This window comes from Phoca vitulina, unplaced genomic scaffold (genome assembly GCF_004348235.1).
Source record: "Phoca vitulina isolate PV1807 unplaced genomic scaffold, GSC_HSeal_1.0 scaffold1, whole genome shotgun sequence".
In the NCBI taxonomy this organism is placed as follows: domain Eukaryota; kingdom Metazoa; phylum Chordata; class Mammalia; order Carnivora; family Phocidae; genus Phoca; species Phoca vitulina.
Window position 1 is genome coordinate 111187183 of NW_022589704.1, and position 23134 is coordinate 111210316.

At 41.6% G+C, this 23134-nt stretch overlaps 1 protein-coding gene across 3 annotated transcripts in view; it reads right to left on the bottom strand.

The window, feature by feature from the left end:
• PLEKHB2 (pleckstrin homology domain containing B2) overlaps positions 1-21624 on the bottom strand; it is a 69100-nt gene extending 47476 nt beyond the window's left edge. For 2 of the 3 annotated variants that reach the window (XM_032412838.1, XM_032412828.1), the window contains exon 1: positions 21485-21624. The gene's annotated coding sequence lies outside the window, so the exon portion shown is untranslated. The remainder of the gene's footprint in view (positions 1-21484) is intronic. The other variant, XM_032412820.1, reaches the window with a different exon arrangement.
• Positions 21625-23134: the final 1510 nt, after the last annotated feature.

Consider the following 23134-nt stretch of genomic DNA (forward strand, 5'->3'; position numbering starts at 1 on the left):
AGAACACTCATGAAGGAAATTGAAGAAGACACAAAAAGATGCAAAAACATTCCATGCTCATGGATCGGAAGAATAAAAATTGTTAAAATGTCTATGCTACCCAGACCAATTGATACCATCAAGGCCATCCCAATCAAAATTCCAATGACATTTTTCAAAGTGCTGGAACAAACAATCCTAAAATTTGTATGGAATCAGAAATGACCCCGAATCGCCAAGGACATGTTGAAAAAGGAAAACAAAGCTGGGGGCATCACGTTGCCTGATTTCAAGCTATGTTACAAAGCAGGGATCACCAAGACAGCATGGTACTGGCACAAAAACAGACATATAGATCAATGGAACAGAACAGAGAGCCCAGATATGAGCCCTGAACTCTATGGTCAAATAAGCTTCAACAAAGCAGGAAAAATATGCAATGGAAAAAAGACAGTCTCTTCAATAAATGGTGCTGGGAAAATTGGACAGCCACAGGCAGAAGAATGAAACTCGACCATTCTCTAACACCATTCACAAAGATAAACTCAAAATGGATGAAAAAGACCTCAGTGTGAAGGAATCCATCAAAATCCTAGAGGAGAACACAGGCAGTAACCTCTTTGACATCGCCCACAGCAACTTCTTTCAAGATACATCTCCAAAGGCTAGTGAAACAAAAGCAAAAATGAACTTTTGGGACTTCGTCAAGATAAAAAGCTTCTGCACAGCAAAGGAAACAGTCAACAAAACAAAGAGGCAACCCACAAAATGGGAGAAGATATTTGCAAATGACCACTACAGATAAAGGGCAGGTATCCAAGATCTATAAAGAACTTCTCAAACTCAACACCCAAAAAATAAAGAATCAAGTCAAAAAATGGGCAGAAGATATGAACAAACACTTCTCCAAAGAAATACAAATAGCTAACAGACATGAAAAAATGTTCATCATCATTAGCCATCAGGGAAATTCAAATCAAAACCACATTGAGATACCACCTTACACCAGTTAGAACGACAAAAATTGACAAGGCAAGAAACAACAAATGTTGGAGCTTGTGCAGAAAGGGGAAGCCTATTACACTGTTGGTGGGAATGCAAGTTGGTAGAGCCACTTTGGAAAACAGTGTGGAGGTGCCTCAAAAAATTAAAAATAGAGCTACCCTATGACCCAGCAATTATGCTACTTGGTATTTACCCCAAAGACACAGATGTAGTGAAAAGAAGAGCCATATGCACCCCAATATTCATAGCAGCAATGTCCACAATAGCCAAACTGTGGAAAGAGCCGAGATGCCCTTCAACAGGATAAAGAAGATGTCCATATATACAATGGAATATTACTCAGCCATCAGTAAAGATGAATACCCAACTTTTGCATCAAAATGGATGGGACTGGAGGAGATTATGCTAAATGAAATAAATCAAGCAGAGAACATCAATTATCATATGGTTTCACTTATTTGTGGAACATAAGGAGTAGCATGGAGGATATTAGGAGAAGGGAAAAATGAGGCGGGGGGGAATTGGAGGGAGAGATGAACCATGAGAGACTATGGACTCTGAGAAACAAACTGAGGGTGTTAGAGGGGAGGGTGGTGGGGTGATGGGTTAGCCCAATGATGGGTATTAAGGAGGGCACGTACTGCATGGAGCACTCGGTATTATACGAAAACAATGAACCGTCGATCACTACATCAAAAACTAATGATGTATTGTATGGTGACTAACATAACAGACGTAAAAAACCAAAAACAAAAACAAAAACAAAAAAAGTAACATAGACGTGAAAGGAACACAGACAATATACAGTAACAGTCACCTTACAGGCAATACAATGGCACTAAATTCGTATCTTTCAATAGTTACCCTGACTGTAAATGGGCTAAATGCCCCAATTAAAAGACACAGGGTATCGGATTCGATAAAGAAAACAAGACCCATCAATATGCTGTCTGCAAGAGACTCATTTTAGACCCAAAGACACCTCCAGATTTAAAGTGAGGGGGTGAAAAAACATTTACTATGTTAATGGACATCAAAAGAAAGCTGGGGTGGCAATCCTGAGATCCAATTAGATTTTAAACCAAAGAGTATAAGAGATGAGGAAGGACACTACATCATACTTAATGGGTCTATCCAACAAGAAGATCTAACAATTTTAAATATCTATGCCCCTAACTTGGGAACAGCCAATTATATAAGCCAATTAGTAACAAAATCAAAGAAACATATCGACAGTAATACAATAATAGTAGGGGACTTTAACACCTCCCCCTCACTGAAATGGATAGATCATTTAAGCTCAAGATCAACAAGGAGATAAAGGCTTTAAATGACACACTGGGCCAGATGGACTTCACAGATACATTCAGAACACAGATATATTCAGAACAACGTGGATGCAACTAGAGGGTATTATGCTAAGCGAAAGAAGTCAATCAGAGAAAGACAATTATCATATGATCTCACTGATATGAGGAATTTGAGAAACAAAACAGAGGATCATAGGGGAAGGGAGGGAAAAATTAAACAAGATGAAACTGAGGAGGAGACAAACCATAAGAGAATCTTAACCTCAGGAAACAAACTGAGGGATGCTGGAGTGGAGGGGGGTGGGAAGGATGGGGTGGCTGGGTGATGGACATTGGGGAGAAGCGCTATGAATTGTGTAAGACTGATGAATCACAGACCTGTACCCCTAAAACAAATAATACGTTATGTTAAAAAAAAAAAAAAGAAATATAGACTGTTAAGATTGTTGCTTCTACTCTGAATCTACTTAACTCCTATTACCAAAAATGTGTAAAATACAATTGGAAGTATTTCCATATTAAAAAAAATTAAAAATAAAAAGACGGGTTTTGCAATGTTGTAGACAGCATTACATCTTTATAGTAGTGTTATTACCCCCCAGAACATAAAACAGTATTCATTTACGCCAAAAACTGAATAATTATACTAAAGTGTCCTACCATCATAATAATGTGAATTCTCAATCTGTATTTCATGTGGAAAAGAAAATATCTGGGTATATGCCAAAAAATTATTAGCAGTTTTTTGGGAGCTACCAAGTCACAATATAATACAACTAAAGCTGGCTGAAATGCTATCATACAACTTTGCTGGTACTTGATCAGTTGGTGGTTATGTAAAAGTGTGGAAGAATAGAAAGGAGTTTCCTGAACTTCTGTGGTAATTTTTTATAAACTTTTATGATTTTTTTTTTTAAGATTTTATTTATTTATTTGACAGAGGGAGACACAGCAAGAGAGGGAACACAAGAAGGGGGAGTGAGTGGGAGAAGGAGAAGCAGGGTTCCCGCGGAGCAGGGAGTCCGATGTGGGGCTCGATCCCAGGACCCTGGGAGAGTGACATGAGCCGAAGGCAGACACTTAACGACTGAGCCACCCAGGCGCCCCATCTTTTATGATTCTTGATATCAACTTGTCTCTATTTGCTGTCATTCATAATAGTCAAAAATGTCAGACAACTGTTAACACTGATAAGAAGTTACATTTACTCAAAAGTCTTTTAAGAACCTGAGTCCAACAACTTTACATACCTATAAAATTAGTAACACTACCACCCATGAAGGTAAGAGTTAAAAAGAGAGTCCGAGCTAAAACCTTAAGGACCTAGAGATTTCCTATTATCTACAAATTGTATGCGTCAACATCTGAGTTGCCAGATACTGTACCTGTATTCTCTTTGGTATTTACTTGCTGGGAGGCTGGGTTTTGCTTTTCGGGTGCCCGAGGTTCAAGGTATGTCAACATGAGGAATCAGAACAGTTTGGGAATCAATACCAAGCCATTTGAGAAAAAATGCAAAAAGAAGAAAAAAAAATACATGGAGGTTAAAGAACATCCTACTAAAGAATGAATGGGCCAAACAGGAAATTAAAGAAGACTTAAAAAAATATATGGAAGCAAATGAAAATAAAAACACGACAGTCCAAAACCTTTGGGATGCAGCAAAGGCAGTCTTAAGAGGAAAGGATATAGCAATACAGGCCTTCCTCAAGAAACAAGAAAAGTCTCAAATAACCTTACACCTAACCTTACACCTAAAGGAGCTAGAAATAGAACAGCAAATAAAGCCTAAATCCAGCAGGAGAAGAGAAATAATAAAGATGAGAGCAGAAATCAATGATACAGAAACTTAAAAAAAAAAAAAAACGAAACCAGGAGTTAGTTCTTTGAAAGAATTAATAAGATCAATGAACCCCTAGCCAGACTCATCAAAAAGAGAAAGAACCCAAATTAATAAAATCGTGAATGAAAGAGATCTCAACCAACACCACATAAATACAATTATAAGAGAATATTATGAGCAATTAAATGCCAACAAATTAGGCAATCTGGAAGAAATGGATGCATTCCTACAAACATATAAATTACCAAAACTGAAGCAGGAAGAAATAGAAAACCTGAACAGACCTATAAACAGCAAAGAAATTGAATCAGTAATCAAAAATCTCCCAATAGGGGAAGAGCTCCTCCTCCACCTGGAAGGCGCAGCTCACACTGGGCAGAAACCTTGCTGAGGGGGCAGAGCAAGACAGCAGAGGAGTAGGAGACCTGGATTTCGTCTGGTCTCAGGAATTCAGCTGGATAGGGATCAAACCATTCTGAACACCTACAAACTCAATAGGAGATTGAAGAAAAGAACAGCAACAACTCTCTGAACAGAAAAGCGAACACTTTCTGGAAGGTAGGACGTGCGGAGAAGTGAATCCGAGGCGATATTCGGGAGGATAGATGGCAGGGGAGGGGGCCTCCGTCAGCCGATACCGGCAAGTGATAGAGCAGCAGAGCACAAAATCGGAACTTTTAGAAGTCTGCTCCGCTGAGGGACTTCACTCCAGTGGCTAAGCAGGGGGTGAAATCACGTGGGACAGTGTGGTCTCAGGACCCTCGGGGTCACAGAAAGACCAGGGGTGCCTGGGTACGGCAGGGCTCCCAGGTATCAGAGCAGGGAAGCTGGCTGCAGAGACGGACCTGAGACGCGGGCTCTCAGCTCAGGGTTGCCATAAACCGCAATCCGCGGCACAGTCGGGCCACTGCTCCTCCAGCAGGAACCCAACAAGCAGCAGATCCGGGGAGACTCCCCTTCTTCCCCCGGGAGGAGCGGCACGGGAAGCGCACCGCAGGGATCTGCTGGGTTTGGAGACTCCACACCAGGTTGGCTGCCAGAGAGAGAAACGCTCGGTCAAAGGCCGGGTGAGCACGGAGTATGGCGGGAGACCGGGGAGACAGGAGTGACTGACTGCTTTTCTCTAGGGGCTCACTGAGGAGTGGGGCCCCGAGTTCTCGGCTCCTCCAGGGCGGAGATTGGGAGGCCGCCATTTTCACTCTCGGCCTCCAAAGCTGTATGGAAAGCTTTCAGGGAACAAAAGCTCCCGAGAGCAAACCCTAGCAGATTACTTAGCCCGGACCCGCAAGGGTGGGGAAATTCCGCATCCCGCAAAGACATCTGGGAACCAGGGCAACAGGCCCCTTCCCCAGAAGATCAGCAAGAACAGCCAGCCAAGACCAAGTTTACCGATCAATAAGAACAGCAGAACTCCAGCACTACTAGGGGAATAATGCACATAGAATCCATGGCTTTTTTACCATGAGTCTTTAGTCTTTCAAAGTTAATATTTCTTTTTAACTGTCTTTTTTTTTTAATTTTTCTTTTTCCCCTTTTCAACCAACATCTTATCAATCCCTTTTTTAAAAAACGTTTTTATTTTTCATTTTTAGAGTCATATTCTATCCCTTCATAGTAGTTACCCTTATTTTTGGCATATATATATATATAAATTGTTCTCTCTTTAAAATTTTGAGATAGTTTCTTCTAACAGATCAAAATATACCCTAAATCTCTAGTGTATGGTTTTGTTCTACTCTCCTGCCTGATCACATTCTCTCCTTTTTCTTTTTTTTTTAAATCCTCTTCTTTCTTTTTTCAAACAACTTCTTATCAATTCCTTTTATAAAATTTTTTATAATTTTCATCTTTACAGTCATATTCCATCCCTTCATCATATCAACCCTTATTTTTGTACATATATAAGTTTTTCTTTCTTTAAAATTTTGAGAGGCACTTTCTTCTAACAGACCAAAATACACCAAAAATCTAGTGTGTGGCACTGATCTATGCACAAGCCTGATCATATTTGATCATATACTGGTTTTTTTTGTTTTGTTCTGTTTTTGTTTGTTTTTATCTTTTTCTTTGTTTTTCTTTTTCTTTTTTCTTTCTTTCCCTTTCTTTCCCCCCGGCTTCAGGTCTTTTCTGATTTGTTTAGAGTATATTTTCTGGGGAAGTTGTTACCCTGTTAGCATTTTGTTCTCTCATTCATCTATTCTCCTCTGCACAAAATGACAAGACGGAAAAAATCACCTCAACAAAAAGAACAAGAGGTAGTACCGACTGCCAGGGACCTACTCAATACGGACATTAGTAAAATGTCAGATCTACAGTTCAGAATCATCACTTTAAAGATACCAACTGGGCTTGAAAAAAACATGGAAGTTATTAGAGAAACCCTTTCTGGAGAAATAAAAACTAAAATCTAACCAAGTCGAAATCAAAAAGGCTATTAATGAGGTGCAATCAAACATGGGGGCGCTAACTGCTAGGATAAATGAGGCAGAAGAGAGAATCAGTGAGATAGAAGACTAAATGATGGAAAATAAAGAAGCTGAGAAAAAGAGAGATAAACAACTACTGGATCACGAGGGCAGAATTTGAGAGATAAGCAATACCATAACACAAAACAACATTAGAATAATTGGGATCCCAGAAGAAGAAGAAAGAGAGAGAGGGGCAGAAGGTATATTGGAGCAAATTATAGCAGAGAACTTCCCTAATTTGGGGAAGGAAACAGGCATCAAAATCCAGGAAGCACAGAGAACCCCTCTCAAAATCAATAAAAATAGGTTAACACCCTGACATCTAATAGTAAAACGTACAAGTCTCAGAGACAAAGAGAAAATCCTGAAAGCAGCTCGGGAGAAGAGATATGTAACCTTCAATGGTAGAAACATTAGATTGGCAACAGACCTATCCACAGAGACACGGCAGGCCAGAAAGGACTGGCAGGATATATTCAGAGCACTAAATGAGAAAAATATGCAGCCAAGAATACTATATCCAGCTAGGCTGTCATTGAAAATAGAAGGAGAGATAAAAACTTCCAGGACAAACACAAACTAAAGGAATTTGCAAACACGAAACCAGCCCTACAAGAAATCTTGAAAGGGGTCCTCTAAGCAAAGACAGAGCCTAAAAGCAACATAGACCAGAAAGGAACACAGAAAATATACAGTAACAGTCACCTTACAGGGAATACAATGGCACTAAATTCCTATCTTTCAATAGTTACCTGAATGTAAATGTGGCACGAGCCAAGCTACTCATGCTGTTTGACAAAGTCCAAGTATGGGGGACGATCCTGAAAACAGGAGACTCCACAGCTGGCTCCTACTATTCTCTTTCATTTTGTTTATGGCAATCTTTATAATTGTGGGAATATTTCTGGGGTTTCATGATAAAGTGACTACTCATCTTAGTTACGCCTATCTAAGCAATCATAATGAAACTAATTCCACAAAGAATTAGTTTCTATAGAACAAAATAACAACACGGTCATGCTCAGTCTAGCACCTTTCTCTTTGCGTACTGTTTTTTGGTTTTAGCGAAAGCCAATAAGCAGAAATCAATAAAGGTCATGTTTATCATTACAAAGGAAAAATGAAAGAAGGCTATGGCTGTAATCCAGAAAATGATCTAAGATTTGGAAAAACAAAAATATCCTAACATATAAATAAAGTTCCTCCGAGGCTGTCAGGAGGAGATGCTTGCAACCTGATCCTGTGTCTGTGTCTCCTCATTCACCGACGCCGTCCTTTCCTACGAGAGACCCACCCCGGCTGGAGCTGGACTCCGGCATAAATGGGCTAAATGCCCCAGTCAAAAGACACAGGCTATCAGACTGGATAAAAAAACAAGACCCATTGATATGCTGTCTGCAAGAGACTCATTTTAGACCCAAAGACACCCCCAGATTGAAAGTGGGGGGGTGGAAAACCATTTACCATGCTAATGGACACCAAAAGAAAGCTGGGGTGGCAATCCTTATATCAGACAAATTAGATTTTAAGCCCAAGAATGTAATAAGAGATGAGGAAGGACACTATATCCTACTTAAAGGGTCTATACAACAAGAAGATCTAACAATTGTAAATATGCTCCTAACATGGGAGCAGCCAATTATATAAGGCAATTAATAACAAAAGCAAAGAAACACATTGACAATAATACAATAATAGTGGGGGACTTTAACACCCCCCTCACTGAAATGGACAGATCATCTAAGCAAAAGACCAACAAGGAAATAAAGACTTTAAATGACACCCTGGACCAAATGGACTTCACAGACATATTCATTCCATCATTCCATCCCAAACAACGGAACACACATTCTTCTAGTGCCCATGGAACATTCTCCAGAATCGATCACATCCGAGGTCATAAATCAGGTCTCAACCAGTACCAAAAGACTGAGATCATTCCCTGCCTATTTTCAGACCACAATGCTTTGATACTAGAACTCAATCACAAGAGGAAAGTCGGAAAGAACTCAAATACATGGAGGCTAAAGAGTATCCTACTAAAGAATGAATGGGTCAACCAGGAAATTAAAGAAGAATTAAAAAAACTCATGGAAACCAATGAAAATGAAACCACAACTGTTCAAAATCTTTGGGATGCAACAAAGGCAGTCCTAAGAGGAAAGTATATAGCAATACAAGCCTTTCTCAAGAAACAAGAAAGGTCTCAAGTACACAACCTAACCCTACACCTAAAGGAGCTGGAGAAAGAACAGCAAATAAAGCCTAAACCCAGCAGGAGAAGAGAAATAATAAAGATCAGAGCAGAAATCAATGAAATAGAAACCAAAAGAACAGTAGATCAGATAACGAAACTAGGAGCTGGTTCTTTGAGAGAATTAACAAGATTGATAAACCCCTGGCCATACTTATCAAAAAGAAAAGACAAAAAAAAGAAAAAGAAAAAGAAAAAAAGAGAAATGACCCAAATCAACAAAATCATGAAAGAAAGAGGAGACATCACAACCAACACCAAAGAAATACAAACAGTTATAAGAACATATTATGAGCAACTCTATGCCAGCAAATTAGATAACCTGGAAGCAATGGATACATTCCTAGGGATGCATCAACTACCAAAACTGAACCAGGAAGAAATAGAAAACCTGCACAGACCTATAACCACTAAGGAAATTGAAGCAGTCATCAAAAATCTCCCAACAAACAAAAGCCCAGGGCCAGATGGCTTCCCAGGGGAATTCTACCAAACATTTAAAGAAGAATTAATACCTATCCTTCTGAAACTGTTCCAAAAATAGAAATGGAAGGAAAACTTCCAAACTCATTTTATGAGGCCACCTTACCTTGATCCCAAAACCAGACAAAGACCCCATCAAAAAGGAGAATTACAGACCAATGTCCTTGATGAACATGGATGCAAAAATTCTCACCAAAATACTAGCCAATAGGATCCAACAGTACATTAAAAGGATTATTGACCACGACCAAGTGGGATTTATCCCTGGGCTGCAAGGTTGGTTCAACATCTGCAAATCAATGAACGTGATACAATACATTAATAAAAGAAAGAACAAGAATCATATGATCCTCTCAATAGATGCAGAAAAAGCATTTGACAAAGTACAGCATCCTTTCTTGATCAAAACTCTTCAGAGTATAGGGATAGAGGGTACATACCTCAAGATCATAAAAGCCGTCTATGAAAAACCTACAGCGAATATCATTCTCAATGGGGAAAAACTGAGAGCTTTCCCCCTAAGGTCAGGAATGCGGCAGGGATGTCCACTATCACCAGTGCTATTCAACATAGTATTAGAAGTCCTAGCCACAGCAATCAGACAACAAAAAGAAATCAAAGGCATCCAAATCGGCAAAGAAGAAGTCAAACTCTCACTCTTTGCAGATGATATGATACTTTATGTGGAAAACCCAAAAGACTCCACCCCAAAACTGCTAGAACTCATACAGGAATTCAGTAGTGGCAGGATATAAAAGCAATGCACAGAAATCAGTGGCATTCCTGAACACCAACAACAAGACAGAAGAAAGAGAAATTAAGGAGTCGATCCCACTTACAATTGCACCCAAAACCATAAGATACCTAGGAATAAATCTAGGCAAAGAGGCAAAGGATCTGTACTCAGAAAACTATAAAATACTCATGAAAGAAATTCAGAAAGACACAAAGAAATGGAAAAACGTTCCATGCTCATGGACTGGAAGAACAAATATTGTGAAGATGTCAATGCTACCTAGAGCAATCTACACATTCAATGCAATCCCCATCAAAATACCATCCACTTTTTTCAAAGAAATGGAACAAATAATCCTAAAATTTGTATGGAACCAGAAAAGACCCCGAATAGCCAGAGGAATGTTGAAAAAGAAAAGCAAAGCTGGCGGCATCACAATTCTGGACTTCAAGCTCTATTACAAAGCTGTCATCATCAAGACAGTATGGTACTGGCACAAAAACAGACACATAGATCAATGGAACAGAATAGAGAGCCCAGAAATGGACCCTCAACTCTATGGTCAACTCATCTTTGACAAAGCAGGAAAGAATGTCCAATGGAAAGAAGACAGTCTCTTCAACAAACAGTGTTGGGAAAATTGGACAGCCAGCCACATGCAGAAGAATCAAACTGGACCATTTCCTTACACCACACACAAAAATAGACTCAAAAGGGTTGAAAGACCTCAATGTGAGACAGGAGTCCATCAAAATCCTAAAGGAGAACACAGGCAGCAACCTCTTCGACCTCAGCTGCAGCAACTTCTTCCTAGAAACATTGCCAAAGGCAAGGGAAGCAAGGGCAAAAATGAACTATTGGGACTTCATCAAGATAAAAAGCTTTTGCACAGCAAAAGAAACAGTCAACAAAACCAAAAGACAACCGACAGAATGGGAGAAGATATTTGCAAATGACAGATCAGATAAAGGGCTAGTATCCAAAATCTATGAAGAACTTATCAAACTGAACACCCAAAGAACAAATGATCCGATCAAGAAATGGGCAGAAGACATGAACAGTCATTATGCCAAAGAAGACATCCAAATGGCCAACAGACACATGAAAAATTGCTCAACATCACTCGGCATCAAGGAAATCCAAATCAAAACCTCAATGGGATACCACCTCACACCAGTCAGAATGGCTAAAATTAACAAGTCAGGAAACGACAAATGCTAGCGGGAATGTGGAGAAAGGGGAACCCTCCTATACTGTTGGTGGGAATGCAAGCTGGTGCAACCACTCTGGAAAACAGTGTGGAGGTTCCTCAAAAAGTTGAAAATAGAGCTACCATACGACCCAGCAATTGCACTACTGGGTATTTACCCCAAAGATACAAATGTAGGGATCCGAAGGGGTACGTGCACCCTGATGTTTATAGCAGCAATGTCCACAATAGCCAAACTGTGGAAAGAGCCAAGATGTCCATCGACAGATGAATGGATAAAGAAGATGTGGTATATATATACAATGGAATAATATGCAGCCATCAAAAGGAATGAGATCTTGCCATTTGCAACAACGTGATGGAACTGGAGGGTGTTAGGCTGAGCGAAATAAGTCATCAGAGAAAGACATGTATCATATGACCTCACTGATATGAGGAATTCTTAATCTCAGGAAGCAAACCGAGGGTTGCTGGAGTGGGGGGTGGGGTGGGGGGGATTGGGTGGCTGGGTGATAGACACTGGGGAGGGTATCTGCTATGGTAAGTGCTGTGAATTGTGCAAGACTTGAATCACAGATCTGTACCTCTGAAACAAATAATGCAATATATGTTAAGAAAAAAAAAAGGAAGAAAATAGCAGGAGGGGAAGAATGAAGCGGGAGAAATCGGAGGGGAAGGCAAACCATGAGAGACGATGGACTCTGAAAAACAAACCGAGGGTTCTAGAGGGGAGGGAGATGGGAGGATGGGTTACCCTGGTGATGGGTATTAAAGAGGGCACGTTCTGCAAGGAGCACTGGGTTTTATGCAGAAACAATGAATCATGGAACACTACATCAAAAACTAATGATGTAATATATGGTGATTAACATAACAATAAAAATTTTTTAAAAAAAAATCTCCCAATAAACAAGAGTCCAGGGCCAAATGGCTTCCCAGGGGAAATCAACCAAACATTTAAACACAAATTAATACCTATTCTTTTGAAGCTGTTTCAGAAAACAGAAATGGAAGGAAAATGTCCAAACTCATTTTATGAGGCCAGCACTACCCTGATCCCAAAACCAGACAAACACCCCACTAAAAAGGAGAATTAACAGACCAATAGCCCTGATGAACATGGATGCCAAAATTCTGACCAAGAAACTAGCCAATAAGATCCAACAGTACATTAAAATGATTATTCACCACAACCAAGTGGGATGGATTTATTCCTGGGCTGCAAGGATGGTTCAACATCCAAAAATCAATCAATGTGATACATCGCATAAATAAAAGATAGGACAATAACCATATGATCCTCTCAATTAATGCAGAAAAAAAGCATTTGACAAAATATCCCTTCCTGATAAAAACCCTCCACCATGTAGGGATAGAGGGAACACACCTAAACATCATAAAAGCCATATATGAGAGACCCACTTTGAGTATCATGCTCAATGGGGAAGAACTGAGAGGTTTTCCCCTAAGGTCACAAAGAGGGATGTCCACTCACCACTGTTGTTTAATACGCTACTGGAAGTCCTAGCCTCAACAATCAGACAACACAAAGAAATAAAAGGCATCCAAATCAGCAAAGAAGAAGTCAAACTTCCACTCTTTGCAGATGACATAATAACCTCAGAAACCAAAAAATTGCTAGAACAGATACAGAAATCCAGCAAAGTGTCAGGATATAAAATCAACACAGAGAAGTCAGTTGCACTTCTATACACTAACAATGAAGGAGAAGAAAGAGAAATTACAGAATCGATCCCATTTACAATTGCACCAAAAACCATAAGATACCTAGGAATAAAACTAACCAAAGAGGTATAAGATCTGTACTCTGAAAACAATTTAACACTTATGAAAGAAATTGAGGAAGACACAAAGAAATGGAAAAACATTCCACATTCATGGATTGGAAGAACAAATACTGTTAAAATGTCTATACGGCCCAAAGCAATCTACACATTCAATGCAATCCCTATCAAAATACCATCAGCATTTTTCACAGAGTTGGAACAAACAATCCTAAAATTTATATGGAACCACAGAAGACCCCAAATACCTAAAGCAAACCTGAAAAAGAAAACCAAAGCTGGAGGCACCACAACTCTGGACTTCAAGCGGTATTACAAAGCTGTAATCATCCAAACAGTATGGTACTGGCACAAAAACAAACACATAGCTCAATGGAACAGAATAGAAAACCTAGAAATGGTCCCTCAACTCTATGGTCAACTAATCTTTGACAAAGCAGGAAAGAATGTCCAATGGAAAAAAGACAGTCTCTTCAACAAATGGTATTGGGAAAATTGGACAGCCACATGCAGAAGAATGAACCTGGACCATTTCCTTACACCACACACAAAAATACACTCAAAATGGATGAAAGACCTAAATGTGAGACAGGAATCCATCAAAATCCTTGAGGAGAACACAGGCAGCAACCTCTTTGACCTCGGCTGCAGCAACTTCTTGCTAGACAGGTCTCCAAAGGCCAGGGAATCAAAAGCAAAAATAAAATTGTGGGGCGCCTGGGTGGCTCAGTCAGTTAAGCGTCTGACCCTTGGTTTCAGCTGAGGTCATGATCTAGAGGTTCAGGGATCGAGCCCCACGCTGGGCTCCACACTTAGTGCAGAGTCTCCTTCAGATTCTTTCTCCCTCTCCCTCTGCCGCTCCCTGCTCATGCTGGTGCATGAGAGCTCAGGCTTGCTCTCTCTCTTTCTAAATAAATAAACAAAATCTTAAAAAAAAAAAAAAGTATTGGGACTTCATCAGAACAAAAAGCTTTTGCACAGCAAAGGAAACCAATCAACAAAACTAAAAGGCAACCCATAGCCTGAGAGAAGATACTCGCAAATGACCTATCAGATAAAGGGCTAGTATCCAAAATCTATGAACTTATCAAACTCAACACCCAAAAAACAACAAATCCAGTCAAGAAATGGGCAGAAGACATGAATAGACACTTCTCCAAAGAAGACACACACAAATGGCTAACAGACACTTGAAAAAATGCTCAACATCACCCGGCATCAGGGAAATACAAATCAAAACCACAATGAGATACCACCTCACACGAGTCAGAATGGCTAAAATGAAGAAGTCAGGAAACAATAGATGCTAGTGAGGATGTGGAGAAAGGGGAACCCTCTTTACATTGTTGGTGGGAATTCAAGCTGGTGTAGCCAACTCTGGAAAACAGTATGGAGGTTCCTCAAAAAGTTAAAAACAGAGCTATCCTACAACCTAGCAATTGCACCACTAGGTATTTATCCAAAGGATACAAACAGTGATTCGAACGGGTACATGCACCCCAACGTTTATAGCAGCAATGTCCACTTCAGCCAAACTGAGGAAAGAGCCGACAGTTGAATGGATAAAGAAGATGTAGTGTGTGTGTGTGTGTGTGTGTGTGTGTGTGAAGATATCTATAATGGAATATTACTCAGCCATCAAAAAGAATGAAATCTTGCCATTTGGAACAACATGCATGGAACGTCGTTGGGTATTATGCTAAGCAAAATAAGTCAGAGAAAGACAAATACCATATGATTTCACTCATGTGAAATTTAAGAAACAAAACATGAACATAGACAAGGGAAGGTAAAAGAAAAGAAAAACAGAGAGGGAGCCAAAGCATAAGAGACATGGAACTGTAGGAAACAAACTGAGGGATGCTGGAGGGGAGGTGGGTAGGAGGATGGGGTAACTGTGTGATGGGCATTAAGGAGGGCACTTGATGTGAGGAGCACTGGCTATTATATGAATCTGATGAATCACTAAATTCTACCCCTGAAACGAATAATACGCTACATGCTAACTTAATTGAATTTAGATTTAAAAAGTTAAAAAAAAAAAACAGAAAAGCTTCTACATCAAGGCGACATCATCATCTTTGGTATGCCTATATAAAATAATTCAAAACCATTAGAGAAAAAATAAATTAGATTATTACAAGGTCAAAAGAAACAAACTGGAATTAGCAGCAGAAAATCATGTGGATTTTTTTGTTTTTGTTTTTAAGTAGATTCCATGCCCAGTGTCTCAGAGCACAACATGGGGCTTGAATTCATGACCCTGAGATCGAGACCTGAGCTGAGATCAAGAGTCGGATGCTTAACCATCTAATCCACCCAGGCGCCTGGAAACTCATGACTTCTTGAAAAGGGGTAATTTCTTCTGTGGACTCAAGTCGCTTCTTATCTGGTATCATCCTATCTTTAGTCATTATGTGGAACAATCTCACATGTACCCCTGTGTCCAGATTTTTATCTCTGATACTGGTCTTCTCTAAAAGGAGTCAATGCTCCTTGAAAATGAGCTGGTTACAATTTAGGGACAGGAAGCCTCAAGATGTGCCTACTATCAAAAAGCAAAGATGCTTTCAGGAATGCCTTTAGAAAGGATAAAGAAGCTAACCAGCTGAAGGAAGGGCATCTGAGAATGGCCAAATTGAAAACAATAATTACAGTTCATTAGAACCAACTGAGAATGAAAGGCATCCTAAGTATAAAATGATAAGTAAAACCAAATGCACTGGTATGGAATGTGTTAGAGAAAACACACAATTTCCAATACAAGTTCGGATTTCACACAACTGGGGGTGGGGGTGGGGGTATTTAAAAAATGTTGGAACACTCTGATTTGTATACCTTCTCACTAGATAACTCAAATGGTTATCATGGTAATAGTAAGAGATATCTGTTGTGTTTACTAAGATGCGACAATTTCTTTTTTAACAAAAAGTCTGGACTTCTAAGTTAAAGACTCAAGTGTACAAAACTTACACAGTAGAGAAGACTAGAGGTATAGGCTTTGAACTAGTATAGGCTGCTGGGAAGAAGGATGTTCAGGAAAGGAACCTTGGACTCACATCCTCAGAAATACATTGAGTTTGATTACTTGCACTTGCTGAGCAGGCACTTACAAGCCAGTCTCCAGAAAAGTCAAAAGAAACCAAGAAAAGATTAAAGCCCCATGATAATAAAAGCCTCCTAAAGCCCCCTGTGAGATCTTCACTCTAATTGGGCAATATCATCCACGACAGCACATCTTCTTGGGGGACTAAAGCCAGGGTATTTTGCCATCTTAGCAGAGACTGCAAGGTGGGGCCCTCATCTGAATGCAGGAAAATAAGTTCTTTATCCCCACTAAAAAGATGTGTGTCCTTTGTGCTAATAGCCTCTTCTGTCAGGCATCACTTTGGTATCATGACCACCACATGAAGCTTATTGCCTCATCAGCCTTAGTCTCAGCCTCTAAAGCAAGAGAACCCTTGCCTCTGACTCCCAACCCATAAGCAACATGTAACACAATACAGACCCTCCACATAAGATACACCAAGGTCCTATAAATAAGATACACCAAGGGCAACAAGTCCTTAAATAAGCAGCTGCCACCAACTGCTCCTTAAATGACCCACCTCACCTAAACTGGACCGCAGGTACATCTTTCTATCTAGAGTCTGTACCCTGCCAGGCTCCTGAATCCTGACCACAAAGCAGAGGAGGAAGGGACATTATCACCCAGCCTACTTGCCCTCAGCCTTACAGAGCACTCACATGCCACTGCCTAAAAGAAGTACCCTACTCATCAGCCTACCCCAATTTCTGATCCCAGATCCTGCTAGCCTGCCCTGCCTTGAGATTACCTGGAAACAGTGCTCAGAGGGGGGAAAACAAACAAACAAAAGGCAGACTTTAAACATCCATCTTTTCATTTTTCCCTCCGTGTTAAACAGAAATATTACATAGATATGTAAAATCCATATTTCTTATCACTAAACACTGAAATTCACAGGAGAATTATTTTCATAGAAGACACAACAGTAATATTAAAATGAGGATCCAAGACAAAAGATATACTGATAATGTCAAGATCACCCATGCTGGTGACTGCTTTGCTATTTTCAACATTAATGATGGATTATAAGGAGCACAAACAACTAACTCTGTTCCCTCCTGAAATGGAACTTAAATGAGTTAAGGGGAAAACAAGGCATAAATCACAAAGACAAAAGATACCAACAGCAGAGACAAAAGCAGATGACCCATGTTCAAATCCTGACTCACCAACTTATAAATAAACTTGGGCAAGAGGGGCGGGGTTGGGAAATAAATAAGTAAATAAATAACCTTGGGCAAGTTACTTAACTTTTCCAAGCCTTAGTTTCTTGATCTATACAATGAGAATGCCAACACCTACTTGACAGATATTTGGAAAACTGGGTGAAATAACATGTGTTTGGCATAGTGCCTTATATTTACTAGAACTCAAGAAATGGGAGCTGCTCACACAGCAATTATTACTGTTATCACTATTACTTCCTCACTAGCCACCTGACAAAATTTGCCCAAAACATTCCAGAAGACAGAAGCACATTAGGATGCTTCTCAAAGGGCTTAGAAGATTTAATAAATTAAGATGCCCTTGAAGGTCAAAATTTGAACACATATACACTAAAAGTAAAAGCAAAAAACAAACAAAAGACCTCCCAGTACATAACCAAATCCATCTCTTAAGGAACAGGAATATTTCTTTGCTTTCCTTGCTGAATTCCACATCACTTCACAATTTATTTCAACATTTCACTATTTATATCCTGGAGCAAGATCCATTGCATAAACTAAAACTCATCAGATAAAAGTCCTGCTGTTGGTCTCTAGAGAATAAAACACCAGCAAACTAACTAGTTGCAAAATACCCACATTACTCACATGCCAGTAAACCTATAGGAAGTTTTCAAATATAAATCATATTCAGCAATTCAAATTATTGTAAATGTGAACTGAAATCATTTCAAAAACACTAAATCCAGGGGTGGCTGGGTGGCTCAGTTGGTTAAGCGTCCCAACTCTTGGTTTCGGCTCAAGTCCTGATCTCACCAGGGTCATGAGATTGAGCCCATGTGGGGCTCTGCACTCAGCATGGAGTCTGCTTGACATTCTCTCTCCCTTTCCCTCCGGCCCTCCCCGCCTTTGTGAGTGCATGCTCACTCTCTCTCTAAAATAAAATAAATTTTTAAAAACAAAACATAACACTGAATCCAAAAGAGATCAATTTAACAGTTAGAAAGAATATTGCCTTTGGAATCTGGCAACAGATTCCTTTTACTACCTTTTACTAAATGGTATGACTTTGAGCACAATATCAAACCTCCCAAGCCTCACTTTTCTTACCTATACAACAGGACATTACCAGTTATCTTATAAGGTTAGTATAAGAATTAACTGAGACAATATGCCCAAAGAGCCCCTTAGGAGGCGCTCCAAAACAGAGAACAGCTATAATTACATTACTATTTTGTTCTAAGAACAGCAATTCAGGGTTGTCTACAACTGACTCATTCACAATACCCTCGTTCCTCTGGCTAGCCCTCTCTGTACTTTAACTGTAAAAGTTACTACCTTATCAAAGGGAGGAAAACTCTGTTCTTCAAAAATGATAATGCAGGGGCACCTGGCTGGCTTCGTCAGTAGAGCATGACACTCTTGATCTTGGGATTGTGAGTTTATGCCCCACGTTGGGTGTAGAGATTACTTGAAAGTAAAATCTTTAGGGGTGCCTAGATGGCTCAGTCAGTTAAGTGACCAACTCTTGGTTTCGGCTCAGGTCATGATCTAATGGGGTGTGAGACTGAGTCCCGCCTTGGGCTGTGCACTTAGCTCAAAGTCGGCTTGAAGATTCTCTTCCTCTGCCCTCCTTCCTCACCGTACACACACACACACACACTCTCTCTCTCTCTCAAATAAATAAATCTTTAAATAAAATCTTAAAAAAAAAAAAGAATGATACTGTAAAGGCAACAAGAATTCCCAAGCGTCTCTAAATACAGGGGCCAAGAACTGGGTGACCCATCATCATTTAGAGGTCAGTTCGTATGTAGCACTGGCCATTGCCAGGTAGCAACCATTTCTTGATAACAAGCCTAATACAAGCACTCATCAAAGGGCAGACACACTGGACAGGCAAGAAAGTTCAACTTTCTGTCCCCATGATCAAATTCAGAAGCAAACATACAACCAACAAATCATAACTAAACCACTTTTTGTAACATGTTTAATAGTTTATTTTACTCTCTGCACTTTTTCATAGTTACAGACACTAATAATTTTTAATTTCTTCAGACATCTAGTAAGAAAGAAAAAAAGGCAGAGTTAAGGAGAAAGAAACCAAATATTAATGTAGGGTGGCAAGCTGGGAAGTATAGCAAAGTTTCTAGAGGGAATCAGAAAAACCCTCTATCTTCCAGAGGAATATATACGACCATCATACCAAGAATGGTATCTGTTCATTCTATAGAATGATGTACACACACACACACACACACAAAATGTGTACACATTTCATAAATTCAGTCCTTGAGATTATTAGGAATATTGCCTACAGAATGTGCCAACGCAATTAAAAATATGCTAGTGAAGAACCTCTGTCAGGTTCTGAGTTCCTTTCCGCAGCCTCCTTTAGTAAACATTTACTGAACACTATATTGTCTGCCAAGACCATCCTGCAACATTTTTGGATTCCTGCCCTCAGAGATCAGTATGTTGGGGAGGGGCAGGAGGAGTCAAGTATAGAAATCACTAACGCAAAAAGTAATGCCCCAGGCATTCTCATTCCCATGTACAGGCTGGCCCTTAAGACAGTCCGGCTGCACAATCACATATATTTTGGTCATTGATTTGTTCGACAAATGACGGCCGTAAGTCAGCTGACAATCCCCGCTTAGGCCCTAATTCCCCTTGTGACTTAAAACAACTCACTTCCTGCACTCGCAGTGGTTTCCTCAAAGACCTCGAGACCGAGGGAACTTTCCTCCCTTTCAATTTAAACACTCCTGCCTCAGGCAGTGGCTCCACCCTGTCCTAGTCAGAAGAGGCACCCAAAAAAAAAAAAAAAAAAAAAAAAAGATTCTCAGGGGCCAGGAGTCAATGGCGTTGGGAATTAACCACGTTCCTCTAGATTTCTTGACAGTATGACCGTCACACCTCATTCCCTCCACCCACCCTGAAAAACAGGAACTTACTATTCGTTCATTTTTATGAAGCCTCTTCTTTGTAAATTATTCTACATTTGAGATAAAAACAAAAAACTCTTTGCGACACAAAATAAAAACCGTGGGCTCCGGAGTTCCCGATCTGGCTGAGTGAAGGATCAAACGTGAAAAAAGATAATGTACAACCAAAAGTCTTAACCACCACAAAGCCAAGAGTAAGTGAAACGAAGCGGGGGGCCGGGCGCACCCGCGAGTCCACAGCTTCAATGCCGCTCCGGATTCCTAAGGAGAGTACGATCTCGATGCGGGCAAGGGCAGAGACCAGGCACTGGAAGACCCGTGCGGGCGGAAAGGTGGCGGGCTCGCGGGGAGCACCTGCGGGAAGGGGGCAGCAGAAGGAGATCGGGCGGGGCTGGGCGGCTCTAAGGGAGGCTCTGGAGCGGCGGACACCAGAGAGGGGAGAAGGGGAGTGGGCCGGGATCGCCTCAGAGGGGCGCCGAGTGGGTGGCGCTACAGGAGGCTCCACAGGACCCTGGGACGGAGGGACGCTGACCCGGAGGAGGCGGTCCTCTCCGAGGGGTGCGGGGTTGGGCGGCTCTGGAGGGGCCGGCACCAGGGAGGGGAGGCGACGCGGGCCGAGGGCAGTGCCTCCAGAGCGGCTTGGAGCTGGGCCGCTCTAGCCTGGCCGAAGCCGAGGGGGTCCGCTCCGAGCGGCGCGGGGTGGGCTCTAGGGAAGGCTCTGGAGCGTCCAACACCGGGGAAGAGGAGGGCGCGCGGAGCTTGAGGGCTCTAGCGGAGGCTCTGGTGGAGCCAACACCAGGAAGGGAAGAAAGGAGGAGGGCCGGGGGAGGGGGGTCGCCTCCGATGGGCGCCGAGTGGACGGCGCTAGAGGTGGCTGGGATCTAAGCCAGGGAGGGGCGGACCGTGGGCTGGAAGGGGGGGGGTCCTGAGGGGTGCGGGGCTGAGCGGCAGTACGGGAAGTTCTGCAGGGACCTACACCCGGGAAGGGGAGGGCGCGCGGAGCGGGGCGACTCTAACCGAGGCTCTACAGGGACCGACGCTGGAGAGGGGCGGGACGCGGGTCGAGAGGGGATCTTTTCGGAGGGGTGCGGGGCTGGGCGGCTCTAGGAGAAACTCCAGAGGAATCAAATCAGGGGGATGGGGAGCAGAAGGGGGCCTGGCGTCGCCCGGACCGGACCGACACATTTACCTGCGAACTCTCGAGGCGCCGCCGCGGAGCACCGAAGCAAGGCACTGGAGCGCAGGGACGCCGCTGGGGTTCCTCGGCTCCGACTGCCTCACGCCTGCGTCCGGGCCGATGTCCAACGTCACACCACCCCGGCGCGCATGCGCTCGGTCGCGCGGGGCATGCCTGGAATAGTCGCGGGGGCTGCGGTGGAGGTCGTCGTACGAGGGAGGGCAGGGTCCTGAGGCATCCTCAACTCTACTTCATTTTCAACTGAAAAGGAATCGTTTGCACTCTGGTCTTCGTCCAAATACCATCCTCCAATAAGAGAAGCCAGGGCTGTTTGGAGAAATGAGTGGTTCTAGAGCTGTGGCAGGGAAAGTACAACCGGAGTCTGGAGCTTCGTATAGCTCCAGAAGTAAAAAATGCTCAAAGAATAAAATCATGGAGGCCTGTCGAAGGACACAGGAGTCAACCTGAAAGAGCTCCCCATGGCCAAATCTGGAACAATTTGAGCACCAAAATAAATTATGTAGTATTAGATTATAACTTGGAGTATAAAACAAATATAATAGGGGCGCCTGGGTGGCTCAGTCGTTAAGCGTCTGCCTTCGGCTCAGGTCATGATCTCAGGGTCCTGGGATCGAGCCCCACATCGGTCTCCCTGCTCCGCGGGGAGCCTGCTTCTCCCTTTCCCACTCCCCCTGCTTGTGTTCCCTCTTTCGCTGTGTCTCTCCCTGTCAAATAAATAAATAAAATCTTAAAAAAAAAACAAACACAAATATAATAGAGTCCATTCTTTTGTAAGTAAATGGTTAAATTAATGGGGAGAAGAGAGAAGTCTTTTTTATAGAGGAATTCTAATATCATACCCAATCCAGAGGGGGTATTAATCTCCACCCAAACACCCCTGAATCTGCATAATTACTTCCTCCCAAAGAGTGTGAGAAGGGGAAAAATAACTTTACAGTGGAGAAACCTGACAAACACTACTCAACCATGTGATCAAGATTGACATCAGCCATGGTAAGTCATGTTGATAATATTTACCCTTGACATGATGTAATGAAAAGGTCACTTTTCCTGTGGTCTTCCTCCCCAAAAAATTATAATCCCAATCTAACCATGAGAAAAACATCAGACAAATCCTAATTGATGGATATTCCACAAACTACCTCACCAGTACTCCTCAAAGCTATAAAGGTCATGAGAAACAAGGAAAGACTGAGAAACTGTCAGAGGCAATGGGGGATCAATGGGGTGGAATCCTGGAACAGAAAAAAAGGATGTTAGTGAAAAAATTGGTAAATTCCAAATAAACTTTTGATTTTGATTAATAATAATTACTAGTGGGGCACCTGGGTGGCTCAGTTGGTTAAACAACTGCCTTCGGCTCAGGTCATGATCCTGGAGTCCCGGGATCGAGTCCCGCATCGGGCTCCCTGCTCAGCGGGAAGCCTGCTTCTCCCTCTGCTTGTGCTCTCTCTCTCTGACAAATAAGTAAATAAAATCTTTACAAAATTAAAAAATAATAATAATTACTAGTAATTTTTAGTTTTGATAATTGCACCATGATTATGTAAGATGTAAACATTATGGGAAACTGAATGAAAAGTATACTAACTTTTCCACAGATTTAAAATTATTCCAGGGGCACCTAGGTGGCTCAGTCAG